Source organism: Mus musculus, chromosome 12 (assembly GCF_000001635.26).
Source record: "Mus musculus strain C57BL/6J chromosome 12, GRCm38.p6 C57BL/6J".
In the NCBI taxonomy this organism is placed as follows: domain Eukaryota; kingdom Metazoa; phylum Chordata; class Mammalia; order Rodentia; family Muridae; genus Mus; species Mus musculus.
Genome location: NC_000078.6, coordinates 15,033,874 through 15,055,692, shown reverse-complemented (window position 1 = coordinate 15,055,692; position 21,819 = coordinate 15,033,874). Strand labels below are relative to the sequence as shown.

Sequence of the window (21,819 nt, the reverse complement as noted above, 5' to 3'; positions counted from 1 at the left end):
ACAAAACACCCTTGGAAGGAGTTACAGAGACAAAGTTTGGAGCTTAGATGAAAGGATGGACCATGTAGAGACTGCCATATCCAGGGATCCACCCCATAATCAGCATCCAAAAGCTGACACCATTGCATACACTAGCAAGATTTTATCTAAAGGACCCAGATGTAGCTGTCTCTTGTGAGACTATGCCGGGGCCTAGCAAACACAGAAGTGGGTGCTCACAGTCAGCTAATGGATGGATCACAGGGCTCCCAATGGAGGAGCTAGAGAAAGTACCCAAGGAGCTAAAGGGATCTGCAACCCTATAGGTGGATCAACATTATCATCTAACCAGTACCCCGGAGCTCTTGACTCTAGCTGCATATATATCAAAAGATGGCCTAGTCGGCCATCACTGGAAAGAGAGGCCCATTGGACACGCAAACTTTATATGCCCCAGAACAGGGGAACGCCAGGGCCAAAAAGGGGGAGTGGGCGGGTAGGGGAGTGGGGGTGGGTGGGTATGGGGGACTTTTGGTATAGCATTGGAAATGTAAATGAGCTAAATACCTAATAAAAAATGGAAAGGAAAAAAAAAAAAAGGCTTTACACCCAACCAGGTTTATGGTTGTGGGTATGCTATTCATCTTTTTTTCTCTCTTTATTTTCATGCTTATGAAAATAAAGAAAATTTTCTGTAGTGCTTTTGCAGTTACTTAGCCACTCTCAAGCTTTCTATGTGGAGTATATGCTTTTTGTTTTTATATCTAGCCTGTTATATTTCCCAGCATTCCTACAGCCTCCAGTCTTTCAGCCACAGATTTTCTATCCCTTCAAAGAACAAAAATTAGAACAGCTCCTTTCCATCCATTCAGAATTCCTCTGTCCTTTAACATTATATTGTGTGTAAAGTTCAGCAAAAACAAAACAAAACAAAACAAACAAAAAACCCCAAAACCCACAGCATGGACTTACTTTTGTCCCTAGCCATGTCTAATACCTCACTGGCTAGGCACATGGTCTTATATCTCAAAGTTCTACTTAATGTTCTGTCTCTAAAGCTTGCTGGAATGATTTACCCATCTCTTTAGCACATCAATTATATCATCTGTATTGAGAAGTTTACTTCGACTTAATTGTATTGTCAAAAAAGTTCTCTTAGCATTTTGCTTATCTATGCCTTTGGAAAGGGGATTTAGGGCTATAAAAATCGAACCATTTGAAATCAAATCTATGTTCCTCCCAAGACCAAGTTTTGAATTTATCTGAGTGTATGGTGATTCGTGACAAAAAATGTTTACTCAGAAATTGAAGAAGTAAATGACATAGTATCTATAAAAAGTCTGATATAAAGCTAGTATATAATGTTATTAACATAGATCATAATTTAGGGTTGAAAAGATGGATCAGCAGTTAAAGTGCATTTGCTGCTCTTCCTGAGGATCAAGATTCCATTTTGAGCATCCACATGGTGGCTCCTCATCACCTCTAGTTCCAATATAGGAATCAAATGCCCTCTTTTGGTCTTCATACACACCCGAATATAAGCTTCACAAACATGCACTCATATTAATATATACATAAAATAAACAAATATTTTAAATATATCCTTTCATGAAAAAAATACAGGTGGTCTAGAACACAGGAAAAAAACTTACAAAAGCAAAAACAGTACAAGATAAAAAACATAGAATGATTTCAAACCTAATATATGAGAACCAGAACTGTGTAATCAATATTCTGTAACTTTTATAAATCAGTGAAGAACATTCAGGCGTTGTAGTTAGAAGCAAGGTCTGTATGCTACCAGCTAGGTGTGTATTCATGAGAAAACTCCCTCTGATGGACTATAATCTGTAATGATAATCTAAAACATGCAACTAGAAATAGACTATGATACAAATCAGTACTGATAATTAGGATTAATGCTATGGTTTCCCTGCTTGTGTAGCTTTTGGGTACTTAGAGCTGTCATGCTTAAGGAATAGGGGAAGATTTAGAACTTTAGGTTAGAAAAGATCATGTATATTATAGAAAAATCTTAATGGGGTGTTGTTATGGAAACTTGTAAGAAAAGAATGCTCAGAGAAATACTAACAGGGGCTGCCCAGCTCATGAGATTTCAAAGAGGAGAAAGGGCCATCATGAACAGTGCTACTAACTTTTGCTTATATAATATTTGTCCAAGATGTTTTCCCAAAGCTTCATTCTTTCCATGCCCTGAGAACCTGGGTGAGAATAAACTGAGGGATAACGGACTAATTGGTTTAATAGAGGAAACTTCAATGTGGCCTGTTATGAGTCTGATGTTAATGAAACAGCTATGGTTGCCCAAGTGATGAGCATAGTTGGAGAGAATATTCTTGAACCACACTGGGAGACTAGGAAAGTCTCTGCTCAGCATACAGAGACTGATGTAGTTATGGTATGGTCCAATGGTCCAAGAGCAGGCTACATCTTGTGCATCCAGCCAAACTTGGCAATGTGATAGGTGCCATCCATGTGGTATTGATTTTAAATTCACAAAAGAATCACAAAAGTAGCAAAATGGAGAGGATTATGAAGAGGACCTGAGGCTAGGCACCATGTGACGAGGCCACAGTCTCTGTAGAGCTTTCCAGAGAGACCACTGCAAAGGTTGTAATAGATATCTTTAAATACCAGAATTGCCAGAATCCAGGGATGTCTACCAATGAGAGCTGCAGATGTAGAGTAGCTGACCTGAAGGCCAATCTGTGTGCCTGAGGTGGCAGGGTCAGAAGGGTTGGATAGCAAGCTATTTGAAGCTTAGGAGTTACATTATAAACTCTAGGTTCCAGACATAGTCCTGCAGGATTTAGTAATTTTTCTGTTACATTTTTATTTTTTGATTCTAAATTCCTATGTTGTAATCCTTCTAATCATTTTGAACCGGAAATGCTTGTTATATGTCAATATAGGTTGAAAATATCATTTTCTTCAAGGTTAAAATGAAGTTTATTATGGTTTTGTTTTTTGTTTTTTTATTTTTGTTTTTTTAAGTAAAACTGTTTGTAAAAAAGCTATTTTATCCCCACGGCCAAGTGACCCCTGAAAGATGCACATATCCCTTCTTAAGGCCTTAACAAGATTTTTTTTTTGGTACTTTTTTCATTTTTTTTAAAACTCATATTTAAAAATTAAACAATTTACAAATCATAACAATACAACATAAAGAGTCACATAGCATGGGCAACATATCTGACAAGCTCCTTTTCCACTCTAAAAAATAAAAGCAATAGAGAAGTGTTAAAGTGGCTGGCTCTGGTCAGCTTAGTGCACCCACATGGCTCACACCACAGTTCTCTCCCAGACCCTGCTTGTTTCAGCAGCATAGGCCTGGGCCTCCATGGTTTCCATGGATGTTGTGGGTCCCCCCCACCACCACCACCAAGGGTCCCAACTACATGGAATGTGCCAAGGAAAGAGGGCACCAGAGATAAGCCATTCCTTGCGTACACCTGTTGGGGCTATTCTACCTACTTGGTGGGGCCACAGTGATACAGGATACAGCCATGACGTTGTAGCATCTGCCAATTTCACCACTACCACCCACCCCCTGCAAAAAAGAAAAAAAGGGAAAAATAAAAATAAATAAATAGTGTTTCTGGAAAGAAAAGAAATTATTTTTGTGTTTAAACATCGTTCCCCACACTTTTGAAAATGACCAGCCCCAATCTGTCCCCCTTCCCCAAACTTCCCCTGTGAGACAGATTCTAACCAAGGGAAGGGTGGTTGCCATTTGTCTGCTCTTTCAGTCCAGGGTCTAGTGTTCACTGAATTGTGAGACAGGCTAAAGATCAAAGCCACACCCCATCCTTGATGAGATGAGTTTGTTCAGTTCAATTTCACATTCAAATTTCATTGTCATTGGTACAAATTTTGAATTAACTAGATAATTTTAAAATAGAATCAAAAGGGATAGCGCACCTTTCATTTAAACAAAGTCTTTCCAGACTATATATATATATTATCCCTCCCTTTTAACTTCCCGTTTCCCATCAGCCCACCCCTCCCCCCTCCCCCACATTGTCACTATGGAGATTGTGTCCATGGAAACAGCCATTCAAACATCTTGTATCTTTTCCTGTGGTATCACCAGTTTGAGTGTGATGTGAGAACATAGGAAGGAAGTGTTGGCATGGGCAGTGCGCACAGCGCAGCGGGGGTGCAGGACAGGGCAGAGTGGGGTGTGGTTGCACAGCAGGAGGATTCTGTTACATGTGTCCTCCACCTTCTCATCTCTACAGTCTCACCTTAAAATCCATCTTCAAGATGAAGCAGCTCATGTTCTTCAGGAGGTGACACTTGCAGAGACTGTGTTTCGTTGCGTGAAACATGGCTCAGAGGAGGTAGCTAGGCCTCAGGCCTATGTCAAGTAAGTTCTCTGTCATTCCAACCTTGTGCTTGGGGCACCTCACCGAGAAATTCTCCTCATGCAGCAAACAATCTGCATCAATGGCACATGGGTAATGGTGTCAGAAGGAGCAGCCTGTGTTGTAGCAGCCCAAAGTAGTTCCAGCCTCCTGGTAGTGGGAGCATTTCATCTCTCTGGTGATTTCCAGCGCTCCCTGCAGGCCATAGAGCCTGCCACAAACCAGGTAGATTCCATTGGCCCAGAGAATACAACCGTCATGGACCCAAAATTCGTTGTTGTCAAGAGGCAGTTCAGGGATTTGTAACTCCAGCTCAGGCCCACCTTCTGAAGTGGTAGGTACAGAAGGCTTTGTGTCTGAAACTGTCTTTTCACTGCTGCCCTCCGAGGCTGCTTTTTTTTTTTTTTTTACAAGGGAGCCCCCTGGACAGGGACCGAGGACCTCCACCACAGTCTTCTGAGTGGTGGTGCCGCTTGAACCCAGGATGAGCAGCCAGGCTCCTCTGCTCCTTCTGCTGCTTCTCCTCCTCCTCCTCCTCCTCCTCCTCCTCCTCCTCCTCCTCCTCCTCCTCCTCCTCCTCCTCCTCCTCCTCCTTCTCCTCCTCCTCCTCCTCTTCCTCCTCCTCCCTCTTCCTCCTCCTCCTCAGAGTCAGTTTTAGAACCATTAGAAGTTCTTTCATGGCGAACCTTGACTTTATAATCCTTCTAATCATTTTGAACTGGAAATGTTTATTATCTGTCTATATAGGTTGAAAATATTTTTTAAAAGATATTTTATATTATAGAAGCTAACAGTTAAGAAATTTTAGACTTTTAAGATGAAAAGTTTAAAGACAGTGGGTTTTGCATTGTGAGGTAAATATGGATCATTAGAGATAATGGATAGAATGTTGAAGCTTAAAAATCTTGTTTGCATGTCAAAGTAAGAAAAGGTGGAGTTGGTAATGATCAGTTTATATTGTCCATCTGAAGCAGTCTAGAATTACCTTGGAAGAGAGCCTCAATGAGAAACTATCTAAATCAGGTTGGACTCGGTACATCTATGGGGAATTATCTTGATTATGTTATGATTATGAGATGAGAAGACAAGTCCACTATGGTATGCCGTTCCCTATGCAAGGCATCTTGAGCTGTAATGGAGTGGAAAATTACAAGCTGTTGTGATTTGAACGAGTGTCTCCTGTTAATCTTCACATAAACACGAAGTCTTCTTGATGGTCCTATGTGAAATAATGATAGGCTATTGAAAGTTAAAGGTTTCAGGGCTGATTACTTGTAGTAATAACAAATCTGTAGTTTCTTATTCTCTGGGAAAGATTATTTCTCCTGTTCTTAGCAATATATATATATATATATATATATATATATATATATATATATATATATATATATGTATATATAAAATGTCATAAATTTGAGTTCAAGAGAGGTAATGTATGAGAGAATTAGAAGACGGAAAATAAGCTGTAAACAGTATAATCATATTTAAATTTCAAAAGACTATGTTTAAAGCCGGGCGTGGTGGCGCACTCCTTTAATTCCAGCACTCAGGAAGCAGAGGTAGGTGGATTTCTGAGTTCGAGGCCAGCCTGGTCTACAAAGTGAGTTTCAGGGCAGCCAGGGCTCTACAGAGAAACCCTGTTTCGAAAAACAAACAAACAAACAAAAAACAAACAAACAAACAATATGTTTAAAGAGTTAGAGAAATATTTTAAGTCAGTAAGAATGTTTACTCCAGTGGATTTTAGAACTCTGATATGTCTCCCTGTCTCCACTCTCTCTCTCTTCCTTCTCACTGTCCCTTCTTCCATCTTCCCCTCCCTACTTCTCCGCCTCATTATTGAGTTCTCCTCCAAAATACATTGCTTCATTAAAATATCACCTCTTCCAGATATGCAAGGAAACGAAACTCTGTGATCTCAGAACTGAAGCACCAAAACTATGAACTACTGAAACATTTATTCACCTACAGAATGACTCAGGTATTTATTTGTAATAATGCAAAGCTGATTAAGGCTTAAGCATTCATTTATTTAAATAAAAAATTAAATCATTCAATTTCTCTCTCTCTCGCTCTCTCTCTCTTCCTTCCTATATCTCTGGTGATCTGAATTATCAGTTAATCAGGACACTGTTACAAAGAAGAGGAAATTGTGCATACTTAAATGAAAACATGACCCTTTCATTCACATGTGATCAGCTATGCAAGCCATTGTCTCTCTGATTGCTCATCAGAATGTTAGATAACAAGGGGTGGGTGGTGTGAAACATATTTAATACACTAGTTGCTCTGGAGGGACAAGGTCCATATTAAATTACCCTCTTACCACACTGATGTAAGTATTAATGTGGGACAATCAGCAAATAACTAATTACTGCATTTGTATTATAATTAGAAATCTGAGTGGAATAAATTACACATCCCAACCAGCAGAACCAAGGATTGGTTCAAAGGAATAAACTTTGTCCAGTTTAGGATCAGTTGGAGAGTCTAAATAACTAAAAAGGAATTCTATACAATTATTTCTTCTTTACATTTTTCCATCTTCTTTCCTTATTAAAAAGAAACTTTATTTCCTTTCTTCTTTAAATAAGTACTTACTCATAAACTAAGAGGTAATAGGTAAGTGCAGTATAATCCGAAAATTTTAAGACAACATAATGAAAATTTATTTGTGCATGTATCCATTTCATCACTGTTCACCTTAACATTTCAGATATTCTATCAACTCCATCAGGGAGTCTATCTATGTCCATGACTTTCTCCCTCTCTACCATGTTATAAGTGTGGTTTCCATTCTTCTTAAGGCAAATAGCAAATACTATAAATATCTTCAAGTTTTGTGTCCCTTTACTTAACAGTGCTCTTTTTAGGTTCAGTTATTGAAGAGAAGGTAATCATTACAATGACATAGTTATGTTCAGTTGAACTTGTTATGAGTGCCTTCATGAATCAATTGCAACTCTGTCTCTCTGTCTCTCTGTCTCTCTGTCTCTCTGTCTCTGTCTTTCTCTGTCTCTCTCTCTCTCTCTCTCTCTCTCTCTCTCTCTCTCTCTCTCTCTCTCTGTCTTTGTCTTTCTGTGTGTCCATGTGTGTGCACTTGTATGCCATGGTCTTCATGCGATGATGCAGAAGTCTGTTCTCTCTTTCACATACATGAGTCCTGGGAATTGATCTTGAGCTGCCAGGTTTGCCAGAAATCATCCCTTCCTGCTGAGTCATTTCACTGACATTAATATATTCATTTTTTATGAAGACTAACTTTATTTTTTTCTGAGGCGTAGCATTTTGGATAGTCTCTTTCCAACTTAAATTTTTTTGTATGAACTTCTTGGCATTATTTTCATTATTGTCGAACACTTGAGAAATTTGGAAAATACTCATTTAAACGTCATGATATACAGCAAGGTGAAAGATCTGTATGTGAAAGTCCCTAGTTTACTTCACAATCCACGAAATGAAATAAAATGTTACTAGGAGATGAATTTCAGTAAATGAACTGAGGAAGTTGACACCAAGACAACTCTGATAAATTCAATCAATGAACAGATTTCTGTGCCTTCAGACATAATGGTCTTGGCTTATATCTTAGACTTCCCATTATGGAATACATTCTCCTTCATGTGCTTTTGGATTACTTGAAGCTATAATTTCTTTCTAACATTCAAAATATCTGTGTATAAACAATAGAAGAGGCAAAAAGGAACACTAATTTTCAGCCTGAGTTTCCTTGACTAATGGACTCTGAAAAATAGATATAACCATCATGTTAGCACATAATGCCTTGGGCTGCTTTCCATAAAGACAGAAAGAAAAACACCATAGAATATTTCTCTAATATAAAAAATTGTACAGTGTCATCTCTGAGATACTTTTACTCAAAATTTCTTGTAACTACCATAAAATTGTCATTGAAAAGAATATTTTGAAGTTTTTTCAAATGATGCAGAAAATTCCATCATTTTTCTCCAAAAATGCTGTTGATTAGTAGGCCTAAACAAACTAGAGAACATAGTCAAGAGATACAGAACTTGATTTCCTTCTCCAGTAAGTGAGACCCTTAGCTATACCAATCCCCATGATGGAATATTTTTATTAGCCATTCCCTGGTAGTCTCTGCATTCTCTATTTCTTAAAAATATAAAGAATAATTATTCTACATGAACAAATGCTCACAGTCCTGCTTATATAGCAGCTTATTTTACTAAGAAAGTACCCTTAAGTGTGCAAATCATTTTGAAAATCCCACTCCTGCTTTTACCACATTGTGATGATGTCTAAAATGATCCCGACTAACAGATTTGTCTGGTATTACTTTTTGAGAAAGAGTCTTTTGTTGTCTAGAATAGGTTAGCACAGTGGCTCTCAACTGTGACCACTTTGGAAAGGTCAAATGACCCTTTCACATGGGTTACCTATGACCACCAAAAAACACAGATATTTCTATTATAATTTATAACAGTAGCAGAATTACAGTTGTGAAGAGTAATAACTTTATGGTTGGGGGTCACTACAACATGAGGGACTATATCAAAGGGTGGCAGCATTAGGAAGGCTGAGAACCACTGGCCTAGAGCTCACTGTATGTACCAAGGAATGACAATAAACTCGTAATCTTTCTGTGTGTGGGTACAGAGTGCAGGACTATAGCATGCACCACTATGTCCAGTTTATCCAGTGCTGGAACTAGAACTCAGGGCTTCATGCATGATAGGTAAGCACTCTACCAAGAAATGTCTCAGTTTGACTACAGTCACAATTTCAGCAATGCTGTGGGCACCTCCTCACCTATTTTTTTTTTTAAGTAATAGAAAAACAACAACATTGTTTTTTCTTATTGGATATTTTATTTATTTACATTTCAAATGTTATCCCCTTTCCTGGTCCCCCCTCTTGATACCCCCTATTCAACTCCCCCTCCCCTTGCTTTTATGAGAGTGCTTCCCTACCAACATACCTGCTCCTTTCTCACTGCCCTGGCATTCTCCTACACTGGGGCATTTAGCCTTCATAGGACAAAGGGTCTCTCCTCCCATCGATGCCCATCCTCTGCTACATATGTAGCTAGAGCCATGGGTCCCTCCATGTGGACTCTTTAGTTGATGGTTGAGTTCCTGGGAACACCAGGAGGTCTGGTTGGTTGATATTGTTGAACTTCCTATGAGACTGCGAATCACTTCAGCTCCTTCAGTCCTTTCCCTAACTCCTCCATTGGTGTCCCCATGCTCAGTCCAATGGTTGGCTGTGAGCATCCACATCTGTATGTTTCAGGCTCAGAGCCTCTCAGGAGACAGCGATATCAGGCAAGCATTTCTTGGCATCTGCTAAAATGTCTGTGTTTGGGGTCTGCATATGGGATGGATCCTCAGGTAGGGCAGTCTCTGGATAGCCTTTCCTTCAGTCTCTGTTCCACACTTTGTCCCAGTATTTATTTTAGACAGGAACACTTCTGGGATAAAATTTGGAGATGAATCAGTGACCCCATCCCCAAACCAGGACCTTGCCTAACCTAGGAATATGGTTGCTTCAGGTTCTCGCTCCCTTTTGTTGGATATTTCAGCTAATCTCTTCCCCATTGGATCCTAAGAGCCTCTTGCTTTCCTGGCATCTGGGACTTTCTTGTAGCTACCCCTAGTTCCCCATCCCCCATTACTATACAACTCTGTTCAATTTCCTGACCCTCTGTATATCATCCAAGTTTCCTCCCATACCTGATCCTGCCCCTCTTCCCCCCCCTCCTCTTTTTCTCCCAAGTGCCTTCCTTTTTATACCTCCTATGAAAATTTTGTTCCCCCTCTAAGAAGAACTGAAGCGTCCACACTTTGGCATTCCTTCATCTTGAGTTTTATGTGGTCTGTGAGTTACATATATCATGGGTATTCTGAGCTTTTGGTCTAGAATCCACTTACCAGTGAGTACATACCATGTGTGTTCTTTTGTGACTGGGTTACCTTACTCAAGATAATACTTTCTAGTTCCATCCATTTTCCTGTGAATTTCATGAAGTCATTGTTTTTAATTGCTGAATAGTACTCCATTATGTAAATGTACTATATTTTCTGTATCCATTCTTCTGTTGAGGGACAGCTGGGTTGCTTCTAGCTTCTGGCTATTTTAAATAAAGCTGCTATGAACATAGTGGACCATGTGTCCTTGTTCTATGTTTGAGCATCTTTATAGTACATGCCCAGGAGTGGTATAACTCCGTCCTCAGTTAGTACTATATCCAACTTTCTGAGGAGCTACCAGACTGATTTCCAGAGTGGTTGTAACTTCAAATCTCTGAAGAAAGAAATCAAAGAACATCTCAGAAGATAGAAAGATCCCCCAAGCTCATGGATTGGCAGGATTAGTATAGTAAAAATGGCCATCTTGCCAAAAGCAATCTACAGATTTAATGCAATATCCATCAAAATTCCAACTCAATTCTTCATAGAGTTAGAAAGAACAATTTGCAAAATTTTAGAACAACCAAATTCCTGGGATAGCGAAAACTATCCTCAATAACAAAAGAACTTCTGGGGGAATCACCATCCTTGACCTCAAGCTGAATTGCAGAACACTTGTGATAAAAACTGCATGGTATTGGTATAGAGACAGGCAAGTAGAGCAATGGAATAGAATTGAAGACCCAGAAATGAACCCACATGCCTATAGTCACTTAATTTTTGACAAATCATCTAAAACCATCCAGTGGAATAAAGACAGCATTTTCAACAAATGGTACTGACTCAAGTGGTGGTCAATGCAAATTGACCTATTCTTATCTCCTTGTACAAAGCTCAAGTCCAAGTGGATCAAAGACCTCACTTAAAACCAGATACACTGAATCTAATAGAAGAGAAAGTGGGGAAGAGCATCAAACACATGGGCACAGGGGAAAGTTTCCTGAACAGAACACCAATGCCTTATGCTCTAAGATCAACAATAGACAAATGGGACTCATAAAATTGCAAAGCTTCTGTAAGGCAAAGGACACTGTCAATAGGACAAAATGGCAGCCAACAGATTGGAAAAAGATCTTTACCAATCCTATATCTGATACAAGGTTAATATCCAATATACACAAGGAACTCAAGAAGTTAGACTTCAGAGAACCAAATAACCCTATTAAAAATGAGGTATAGAGCTAAATAAAGATTTCTCAACTGAGGAATACTGAATAGCTGAGAAGCACCAAAAGAAATGTTCAACATTCTTAGTCATCAGAAAAATGCAAATCAAAATGGCTCTGAGTTTCCACTTCACACCAGTCAGAATGGCTAAGATCAAAAACTCATGTGACAGCAGATGCTGGTGAGGATGTGGAGAAAGAGGAATACTCCTCCATTGTTGGTGGGATTGCAAGCTGGCACAACATTGACTTTTACAAAAAAAAAAAAAAACTTAAAAGCTCAATGTTCCCTTCATCGTTATTGAATATTAAAATATAAATTGGCTTATCATTTTTCTTTTGAAAATCGTGAACATACCATATTTAAAACTTAATATACTTTTTTTTCCTCATAAAATCGCTATCATACATGTTGACCATTTAAGAAATGATTGCTCTTACAAATAGGTTCTGGGCACTTAGTGTAAGGAGGTAACCTGCTTTTTTAGCAGTGGTAAAACCTTATTCTCTCAGTGCCTATTAAACTTCTGCAGACTGAGTGTGCTCATACCACACTGTACACTGGGTGAACTTTACTTACTGTAAATACTCCATGCTCCAAAAGCAGCTTAATCAATCAACACCTTCTCTGCGTTCATCATGAGGGAAACTGGGGCAAGGTCCAGATGCTGAGAACAGGAAAGATGGTATAATTAGGATAATTAGAGTTGCAGGCTGAGGCCTCCATGCCTGCTATGTAACACTTGTACTAATGATCCCCCTGCTTTGTGGTGTGTGTGTGTGGGGGGGGGGGGTTCACATGAGTACAAGTGCCCATAGTGGTTAGCTATGTGAATCCCCCTGATGCTGTTTTTATAGATAGTTGTAAATCACCTTAAATCACCTGATATGAGTGCCAGGACTTGAACTCATGTCATTTGCAAGAGCAGTTTACGCTGTACTGTATACATCTCTCCAGCTCCAGAACTAACTTTCTTTAATATCATTTTAATTTATCTTTTATTCACTGTGTGTTTTTCATATACTCCAGTGCTACCTCCCTCTGAATACTTGCTATCTCCCCAAATTCATCTCTCTGCTGATGACATGCTCTTTCTTTTTAAAACTATAGCCCAGTGAGTAAGATCAATGCTGTCTTGATCACTGTAGTATAGGCAACTCACGAGAGTGGCTATGTCTGTTAAGGTTATGGCACTATTGCTCTCAGCACCTATCATAAAACTCCTCAGGAGAAGACTAAGTGAGGCCCTCCCCAGTTCATGTTGGAGATTTGACTGGATTGACCTAGTGCTGTGAATTCTTGAGTGCAGATGTCCCTCCATGTCCGCAGATGCTTCACAGCACTCCCCCCATTTTTCGCATTCTTTCTCTTCCCTCTTCCCAGAAGTCCCCTGAGATTTTGGGAAAAGGGCTGCTCTTATCACTGAGCTGTCACTTCTTGCCGTCCCATTTAGGGCTGAGCACTTTCTGTTCTTATTCTCAGGGCTTTCAGTATTATGACTGTTTGCGTTAAGCGCTTCCCACCACACAAAGCAGCTTCCCTATTCAACATTGAGAGCTGCACAAAGCAATGGGTTTAAACATAGATATGTAGAGGCCAAATTGAAAACATGAAGAAACATGTAACATTCTAACAGAAACAATATTATCCCTACCATAAAAGATACTGAGAATCACCCCCCCCCAAAAAAAAAGCTTTTTGCTCAAATTTCCCAAGGGCAATGAAAAGACATGATTCAAACCCAATTTTGCCTAACATAAATTCTCATTTTTTTCCAAGATGTGAAACTGCCCTTCTTGACAATTAAAAGAGTTCTATGAAGGTCAATTAATTTAGTATCTTTGAAAATCATTTTATTCCTTCAAAATGATGCACACACATTATAAGTATCTTAAAGGTTGAATATAAAAATATATTAAAGGCCCACTCAAGTAAATGCTATTAAATACCCACTCATTCAAAAACATTTATTAAGAAGTATCTTTGTGGCAGACTCCTTCCTAAGCATCCTATGTACAAAGGCAATAAATGTTATAACACAAATCTTTGCTTGGTGGCATTTTTATTCTAGCGAGACAGACAGAAAATAAACAAAATAACCAAACTGGGTGAATGCTTACAGATATACTATCCATGATTTCCTTGGATCGCAACATAGTCCCAAAAGCATATGTGCATCCTATCTGTGGCCACTATGGAGAAGGTCAGCTAAAGGAAACCAGAAAATTTCAAATAACTGTAAAGAGCCAAAGCCCTAATCCAACAAAGGCAACCGAATTCTGAATGATGGTGAGTGTCCCTCAGGACAGATACATAGGAATCATTACAAGCTTAATAAGGTTGAAGGGGAAAAAAAAACAGAGGAGGAAAAATAATGTTGTCAAGTAGTTTAGAGAAATACAAACATCATTAATAAGTGATTAAAAAAAAGGCAGGGGGTATTGTAACAAAATTGGAACTTTCAGGGAAACTTGAAGAGAAAAGGACACATATTTTTCTGGTGATTTCTGTGATCAACGCTCTCTGTTCAGTCACCCTTGTCTTTTCGACATGCTCAGCAGTGTATTTTTTTGTTTCTACCTGTTCGTTTTTCAGTATACCTTTGTGCTTACTGCAGACTACAACTGTTCCTCTTTAATGGCTTTATTCTAATACTTGCAAATTTTTTCTAAACAAAGTTACATAAACTTCTTCGCCATTTATCATGTGGTTCAGTGACCGGCAGTAATCTCCATTTTGGAAAGTACTTTTTTACTTCTTTAATAATCCTAACACACTATTGCCCTTATCTAAAATTCTCCCCTAGAAAGTTTGTAGAGTCGGTCTATACTATTTTTACAAAACCAGATTTTCTTTTCTTCTCTTCTCTTTTCTTTTCTTTTCTTTTCTTTTCTTTTCTTTTCTTTTCTTTTCTCTTCTCTTCTCTTCTTTTCTTTTCATTTTTCTTTCTTTTTTTAATGTACAATATTATGTTACTTAATCCTGTAAGGGGTGTGCGTGTGTGTGTGTTCTCACACTATATCAGACCAACCTAGCCAATCTATAGAACAAGACAGGTACAGTGAAATTATTTTTTTCTTTTTTTCTTTTTTCTCTCTTTTTTTCCTTCTTTTTATTAGATATTTTCTTCATTTGCATTTCAAATGCTATCCCCAAAGTCCTCTATACCCTCCCCATGCCCTGCTCCCCAACCTACACACTCCTGCTTCCTGGCCCTGGCATTCCCCTATACTGGGGCATATGATCTTCACAAATTATTAACAATAGCAAACATATTTATTAAACTCTAGATCCTGTACTAGCACACTCACTTGTATTTAATTCTGCATCCATTCTTAAATAATTCTGTGAGGTATTTTTATTTCTATCATAAACAAGAAGCCAATTGATGAATATAATTAAATGGTTTAAATTCTATAACCCATTAAGGAGGAATCAAAATGTAAGTGATGGCCTGTTAACTCCAAAGCTATTGACTTGAAGTACTTAGAGAGCATTCCAAACTTGTTTCAATATATATTATAGTATATTTACAAAAATATACCTCCTATTGCTATGCTTCTAAAATATTTATTTTATTTTTGAGATTATGTGTTTTTACATTTATTTTTATGTGTATGTTATGTGTGTTTCCTGGCATATATATCTAAGTTCTACATGTGTGCCTAATATCCATGGAGGTCAGAAGGGCTATCAGATCCCCTTAAATTGGAGTTACAGACAATTGTGAGCTGCTTAGAAACAAACTTGAGAAGAGCAGACAATGCCGTTAACTGCTGACACATCAGGGAGTTGATAAAAATATGTTAACAAATCATTTTTCATATTTAATTGTTCCTAAACAGTGTTTCTGACACCCATCACATGTAATGCTGTAATTGTTGATACAGCTAAAATATAAGAATCATCTGACCAAAACACAGTTTGTTTTGCACTTTGTAGACTTTGGAAAACCTGGTGGTCCTCATGTTCAATCTTTGCAAGAGATGTTTCTGTACCTGTCATCCTAACTATCATTGCCCAAGATTTCTGTCTGGTTGCCAAGAACCTCATCTTCTTAATGTTACATTAAAAGTCTACAGAGTATGTACAGTGCAGAGGAGTGATCAAAGTCTTGACTGCCCTTTGCAAGACATGAGTGAGTGAAGAGTGACGAGAACCACAGGACCTCTCTTGTAATCTACCAGATACATTTAATGTTGATAATTTTAAGGAATAGTATATTGGATTTAAAAAGAAAAAAAATTGGTTAAGGGATTGTATTTGGGGGCAAATGAAATTATATATAGTTAGCACTTGGAAGAAGTGATGGCAAATACCATCTTGTCACATTTTAGCAGATCTACAAAAATGATATGTCACCATTATTTAGTTCTTTATTAGTACAGATGTATTCTTTTTGATTCCTTATAACTTTCTGAGAACTGGACACCTAACTGGGCTGTCTTGTCTAGAGAAGGTCCACAGTTGTATAGCAACTTGTCTGCCAAGGCAGGTTGATATCCATGGGAGGCCTCCTTTCAATGAGGAGAAAGGGAGGGAAATGGGAGGATGGAAGGTGAGAGGGAGAGACTGGCAGAAGAGGTGAGGGGAAGCTGGGATCAGGATGTAAAGTAAATAACATTAATTAATGATCAATAAAATGAAATAAAAACAAGACCTTAACTGAAAATGAGATTGTGACAACAACCCCAGTATAATTTGTCCATATCTGTCTTGTCAAATGAGGAAGACCTTTCTGTTCATTTGAAACACTCTAAACATTTTTGAGCATGGTCCATCAAAAGGGGAAGAACAGAACTATAGAGAAACACAGTCACCAGTTCTAGTCCTATAGAATAACTGAGAGGGAGCATTCTTGTTAAGCTTGACAATGTATCATTAAGAGAGGCCAGGGTGAGTCTGCATTGGGCTCAACTAGATGAAACAATTTGTAAAAAGATAGTCACTCTTTTTACTGTTATTGAGAACATGAATATCATATCATTCACATTCTAAGAGGGTTTATGTTTTATATTATCACTAGTAGTGTTTATATTAATGCTCATGTTTATTGTGGTAATGCATAAGCTCTTTCAAGTTTGACCAATACTCCTCTGTCTTTGCCTGGCTGTCAGTGCATTAATGTCTGTTTTACTCAAGACTTTTCCTTTGCTAATCACTAGCACTATATATATCTTTAGATAGCTTTATTAATCCATGGAGCATGGGAAATGTGAAGTATTGCCAGACATGATTTAAACCAGACACAGCTTTAACCTAAAAGCCACTGATGAAGGGAGGAAATGAACTGAACATGCTGAGCTGGGGAAGGGACTGTCATGGTGAGACTAAGTATGTGATCTTTGTTTTATGAAGTTCTCTTTCCAATGGTATCTTTGAAACCTAGGAAGAGCAATAAAATTTTCTGGGAAGCTTTTCTTTTCCTTTTCCTTTTATAAAGCAGACACTCTACTATCATCTACACTGTTGTACTCGTCTGAAGTTTAACATGAGCAATTTGGAAGCACTTAGCTCTGAGAAAAGATCAAATGACCTGAGAGTTGCTGTTACTTACACACTGCCAGGGATTGCAGGGCCCATGCCCAGTCTTTAGCTGAAAGGACAAGCAAGCATACACCAGCTGATATGAGGTCCCTAACACATATATAGCAGAGGATTGCTCACCAAAGCTGCCTTTGCTGTTACACACTAAAATATGGAACCTGTATTGTTTTCAGGTTGACATCGCCATCATCTTCATCTTCATTATATGCAGTCATTCTGGCTGTTCCTAGGTCTGATATATCACCTCCGTTTGTGTCTGGGCATGCGATATGCTGTGCTTGTTTTCTCACCAGGCATTCAGTTGCAGACCTTACATTATTAACCTTAGTTATTCATGATGGTAAGGATTTTGCATTGAGAGTGTTTAGTCAGTGAAATGCATACCTCAGAAAATGAAAACTAAAAAGTAATGTTAGAAAGGCAATACATTTATCAACATATCTTTTATAACCTCCTATAGAATTATTTATGAGTTTAGGGTGTGTTAATCCTTACTTTCTTTTTTTTTTATTTGATTATTTTTTTATTTAATCTTTTTTAACAGTCCAGACTTTATCCCTCACTCGTCCACCCTCTGACTGTTTCACATCACATACCTCCTCCCTCCATGCCCTCCACCCACTCCACGAGGGTGTCCCTGCCCCCTATCCCTACCCTACTAGACATCCTCATTCCCCAGGGCCTCCAGTCCCTGGAGGGTTAGATGTGTCTTCTCTGACTGAGTCCAGAGCAGGCAATCCTCTACTGTATATGTGTTGGGGACCTCATATCAGCTGGTGTATGCTGGCTGGCTGGTGGCTCAGTGTCTGAGAGATCTCAGGGATCCAGACTAGATGAGATAGATACTTCAGGGGTCATCCTATAGGGTTGCCCTCCTCCTCAGCTTCTTCCAGCTTTTCCCTAATTCAACTACAGGAGTCACCTGCTTCTGTCCATTGGTTGGGTGTAAATATCTCATCTGACTCTTTCAGCTGCTGGTTGAGTCTTTCAAAGGGCAGTCATGGTAGGTCCCTTTTTGTGAGCATAGTGTCAGGCTTTGGGCCTCCCCTTGAGCTGGACCCCAATTTGGGCCTATCATTGGACCTTCTTTTCCTCAGGCTCTTCTACATTTTTGTCCCTTCAGTTCTTTAAGAAAAGAACAATTCTGAGTCAGAGATTTTGACTATGGGATAGCAACCCCATCCCTCCTCTTGATGTCCTGTCTTCCTACGGGAGGTAGGCTCAAGTTTCCTCTTCCCACTGTAGGGCATTTCATCTAGAGTCTCTCACCTCCTAGGACTCTGGTATATTCTAGAGCCCCCCCCCCCACCATCTGCCTCCTGAGGTTGCCTGTTTCTTTCTATTCATTCTGCTGCCTCTCAGGGTTTCAGTCTGTTCTCCTCACCCAATACTTGACCATGTTCCCCTTTTTCACTCCCTGTCCCCTTTTGTCCCGTCCAGCAGGACCCAGTTCTTCATGGGTACGAGGGGAACAGCAAACCTGCAAGAGAAATGAGCGGAAGGGAAAGAAGAGAGGAGACCAAGAAGGGTTCCTGTCAAGGTCTCAGTTTATTAGGCTGAAATGCCAGGTTATAAGCACACAGCAAAAGGAAATAGGGAGGGGTTGAGGGGGAATTGATAAAAAACAAAGAAGCAGGCATCTGGGGACATGAAGGCTGAATTCTGACTGCAGGCGGGAGGCAACTTGAGTCTTATCTCAGGAATGTAGATTCCTCCTTAACAGTCCGGGGTGTCAAGCCAGGCTCAGCACATAACTCAAGTCCTTGGAAGTCTTGGGAGTCAGAAAGAGATAAGGAAGAGGAGACTATAATTCAGTTTTTTAGAGCCTCAGGTGCCAGGAGGGGAATAGGGAGGAGAAGGTGACTGGCTCCTTCACACAAGGCCATTTGGCTTATTAGGGTGGGAGACTGTGAAAGGCTTACTTTCTCACGGTATGGTCTCCAACACCCTTTCTAATCCAGGTCCCTCCCTTCCTTCCCCATTTTGTCATTGTTTTATTCTCCCTCCCAAGTGGGACTGAAGCATCCTCACTTGGGTCCTTAGGCTTGTTAACCTTTTAACGTTCTATGGATTGTATGTATCCTGGGTATTCTGTACTTTTTGGGCTAATATCTACTTCTTAGTGAATACATACCATGCATGTCCTTTTGTGTCGGAGTTACATCACTCAGAATGATATTTTCTAGTTCCATTCATTTGCCTGCAAAACTCATGATGTCCTTGTTCTTAATAGCTGAGTAGTATTCCATTGTGGAAATAAACCTCATTTTCTGCATTCATTCTTCAGTTGTGGGGCATCTGGGTTGTTTCCAGCTTCTGGCTATCACAGATAAGGCCACTATGTACACAGTGGGACATATGCCCATGTGGCATGGTGGGGCATCTTTTGGGTACATTCCCAAAAGTGATATAGCTGGGTCTTCAGATTGATCTAGTTCCATTTTCTGAAGAACCTCCAGATTGATTTCCAGAGTGGTTGTACCAGTTTGCAATCCCACCAGCAATGGAAGAGTGTTCCTCTTTCTCCACATCCTCTCCAACATGTGCTGTCACCTGAGATTTTGACCTTAGCAATTCTGATTGGTGTAAGGTAGAATCTCATGGTTGTTTTGATTTGCATTTGCCTGATCCCTAAGGACTTTGAACATTTCTTTAAGTGCTTCTCAGCCATTTATGATTCCTCTGTTGTGAATTCTTTGTTTAGATCTTCACCCCATGTTTTGATTGGGTTGTTTGGTTTCTTGGAGGTTAGCTTCTTGACCAGCAATACTCACTTGTGTTAATAGTTATATAAGATAGCACACAGAATAAATCAGCATAAAAGGATTTTGTTTTATATATGTCATATGTCAAGTATGCCTCCAGACAAAAGCACACATGTTCTTATTTGGTTGTTCCAGAAAAAAATTACAGAATAGACATTTACATACGCAGACACAGAGACGTAGAATGAAGGAGAATGTGAACAATCTGTGAAACCTGCTTTCCTGTTCCACATTCCTCAGGACTTGCTTGGTTTGTCAAGTCTGAGAATCAGCCTCTAGTTTTGTAACAATCTGCATTTAACTCAAATACATTTAGAACATTGGATATTTCACAAGCCAGATAAAATCATCAGTTTCATTGCATATGCCAGCAAGATTTTGCTGACAATACCCTGATATAGCTATCTCTTGTGAGGATATGCCAGTGCCTGGCAAATACAGAAGTAGATGCTCATAGTCATCTATTAGATGGAACACAGGGCTCCTAAAGAAGGAGCTAGAGAAAGTACCCAAGGAGCTAAAGGGGTCGGCAGCCCTATAGGAGGAACAACAATATGAGCTAACCAGTACCCCACAGATCTGTGTCTCTAGTTGCATATGTAGCAGAGCACAGCCTAGTCGGCCATTAATGGGAGGAGAGGCCCTTGGTCTTAGGAAGATCATATGCCCCAGTACAGGGGAATGCCAAGGCCAGGAAGCAGGACTGGGTGGGTTGGGGAGCAGGGCAAGGGGAGGGTATAGGGGACTTTTGGGATAGCATTTGAAATGTAAATGAAGAAAATATCTAATAAAAATTGAAAAAAAAAAGCATCGGTATCAGGAATGCTCACAGTTGCAGTGGCTCTAGCTTTCATTTTATTTAAACTATTTTTATATACTATTTTTTAATGGTTTCTCACAAACCTCTCATGAAAAGATAAAGGAAAATAATAATAATAATAATAATAATAATAATAATAATAATAAATACCAATAAGACCCCCCAAGAAAAAGCAAAGTGAAGCTAAAAGTCACAAAAATACAATTGAGTATTGTCGATCTACTTGTAGGCATGGAGCTGAGCTCAGATTCTGGTTGGCATATCCAGTGCCATTCTATTAGAGCAAACTGATCTGTCTTTGCCAGTCAGTATCCATTACAAATAGCTTCTAAACTCGGGATAGGATCCTGCATCTACCTTCCCTTGTCAGTTACTGAATTCTGTTGGGCTTGAATCTCTGCAGGTCTTGTAGATGTGGCCACAGCCTCTGTGAGTTTACATGTACACCAGTCCTTTTGCTTCTGGAAAATGTTTCCCTGTACTTATCCATTGCTGACAGCTTTCACAATCTCTCTCTCTCTCTCTCTCTCTCTCTCTCTCTCTCTCTCTCTCTCTCTCTCTCTCTCTTTCTATGCATACACCCCTCAGGCTTTTGGACAGAGGTGTGATGAGGATATCCCATTCGTCTGAACACTGTCTGGATGTAGGTCTCTATGCTAATTCCTATTGACAGCAGGAAGAAGCTTCATTGATGAGGGTTAGGCAAGGCACAGAGTTTTGGCTCTAGCTGAATTCCACTAGGATCCTTTTATTTGTATGCTCCTTTAGGAGAACAATAGCATTTGATTGTCTTCTAGACTATAAATATTTAAACAAATTCCTAAATCTTATTGTTGGCTATAATTTTATTTCATGAGAGAATGGGTAAACATTTGGAGAATGGTCAAGTATTTTTGGCATTTATAAAGGATGAATAGTAAAAACAAAATTGTATGACATTATACCTACTGAAGTTAAGAGGACTTATATAATGTAGATGTTATTTTGCATATTCTTTTTAGACTCTATTACAAAAATTATGTTTCCATTTACATATATGAATATTGTTAAAGGACAAGAAAATGATATAGAATAATTCTCAGGAGAATATACATCTCAACTGGGATCCCAGCTAAGCGTCTTCTAGGGAGTGTTTTACAGCTTCCTCGTCTTATTTCGGTCAGCTTTCAAGGAGCCAAGTGGTACCAGTTACATATACATAC

General features: G+C 39.1%; 2 long non-coding RNA genes and 1 pseudogene across 2 annotated transcripts in view; 1 reads left to right on the top strand and 2 right to left on the bottom strand.

Annotated features, from left to right (window-relative positions):
* Gm36128 overlaps positions 1–3,989 on the bottom strand; it is a 44,489-nt gene extending 40,500 nt beyond the window's left edge. Inside the window, exons 1-2 of the long non-coding RNA XR_381295.3 lie at positions 3,925–3,989; positions 3,478–3,553 (exon numbers count right to left, since the gene is read on the bottom strand). This is a non-coding gene — a long non-coding RNA (predicted gene, 36128). The remainder of the gene's footprint in view (positions 1–3,477; positions 3,554–3,924) is intronic.
* Gm3838 (predicted gene 3838) lies at positions 4,392–4,914 on the bottom strand (annotated as a pseudogene).
* The window catches only part of 4930448C13Rik (RIKEN cDNA 4930448C13 gene), a 54,001-nt gene continuing 37,485 nt past the window's right edge, over positions 5,304–21,819 (top strand). Inside the window, exons 1-2 of the long non-coding RNA NR_045960.1 lie at positions 5,304–5,393; positions 6,261–6,351. This is a non-coding gene — a long non-coding RNA (RIKEN cDNA 4930448C13 gene). The remainder of the gene's footprint in view (positions 5,394–6,260; positions 6,352–21,819) is intronic.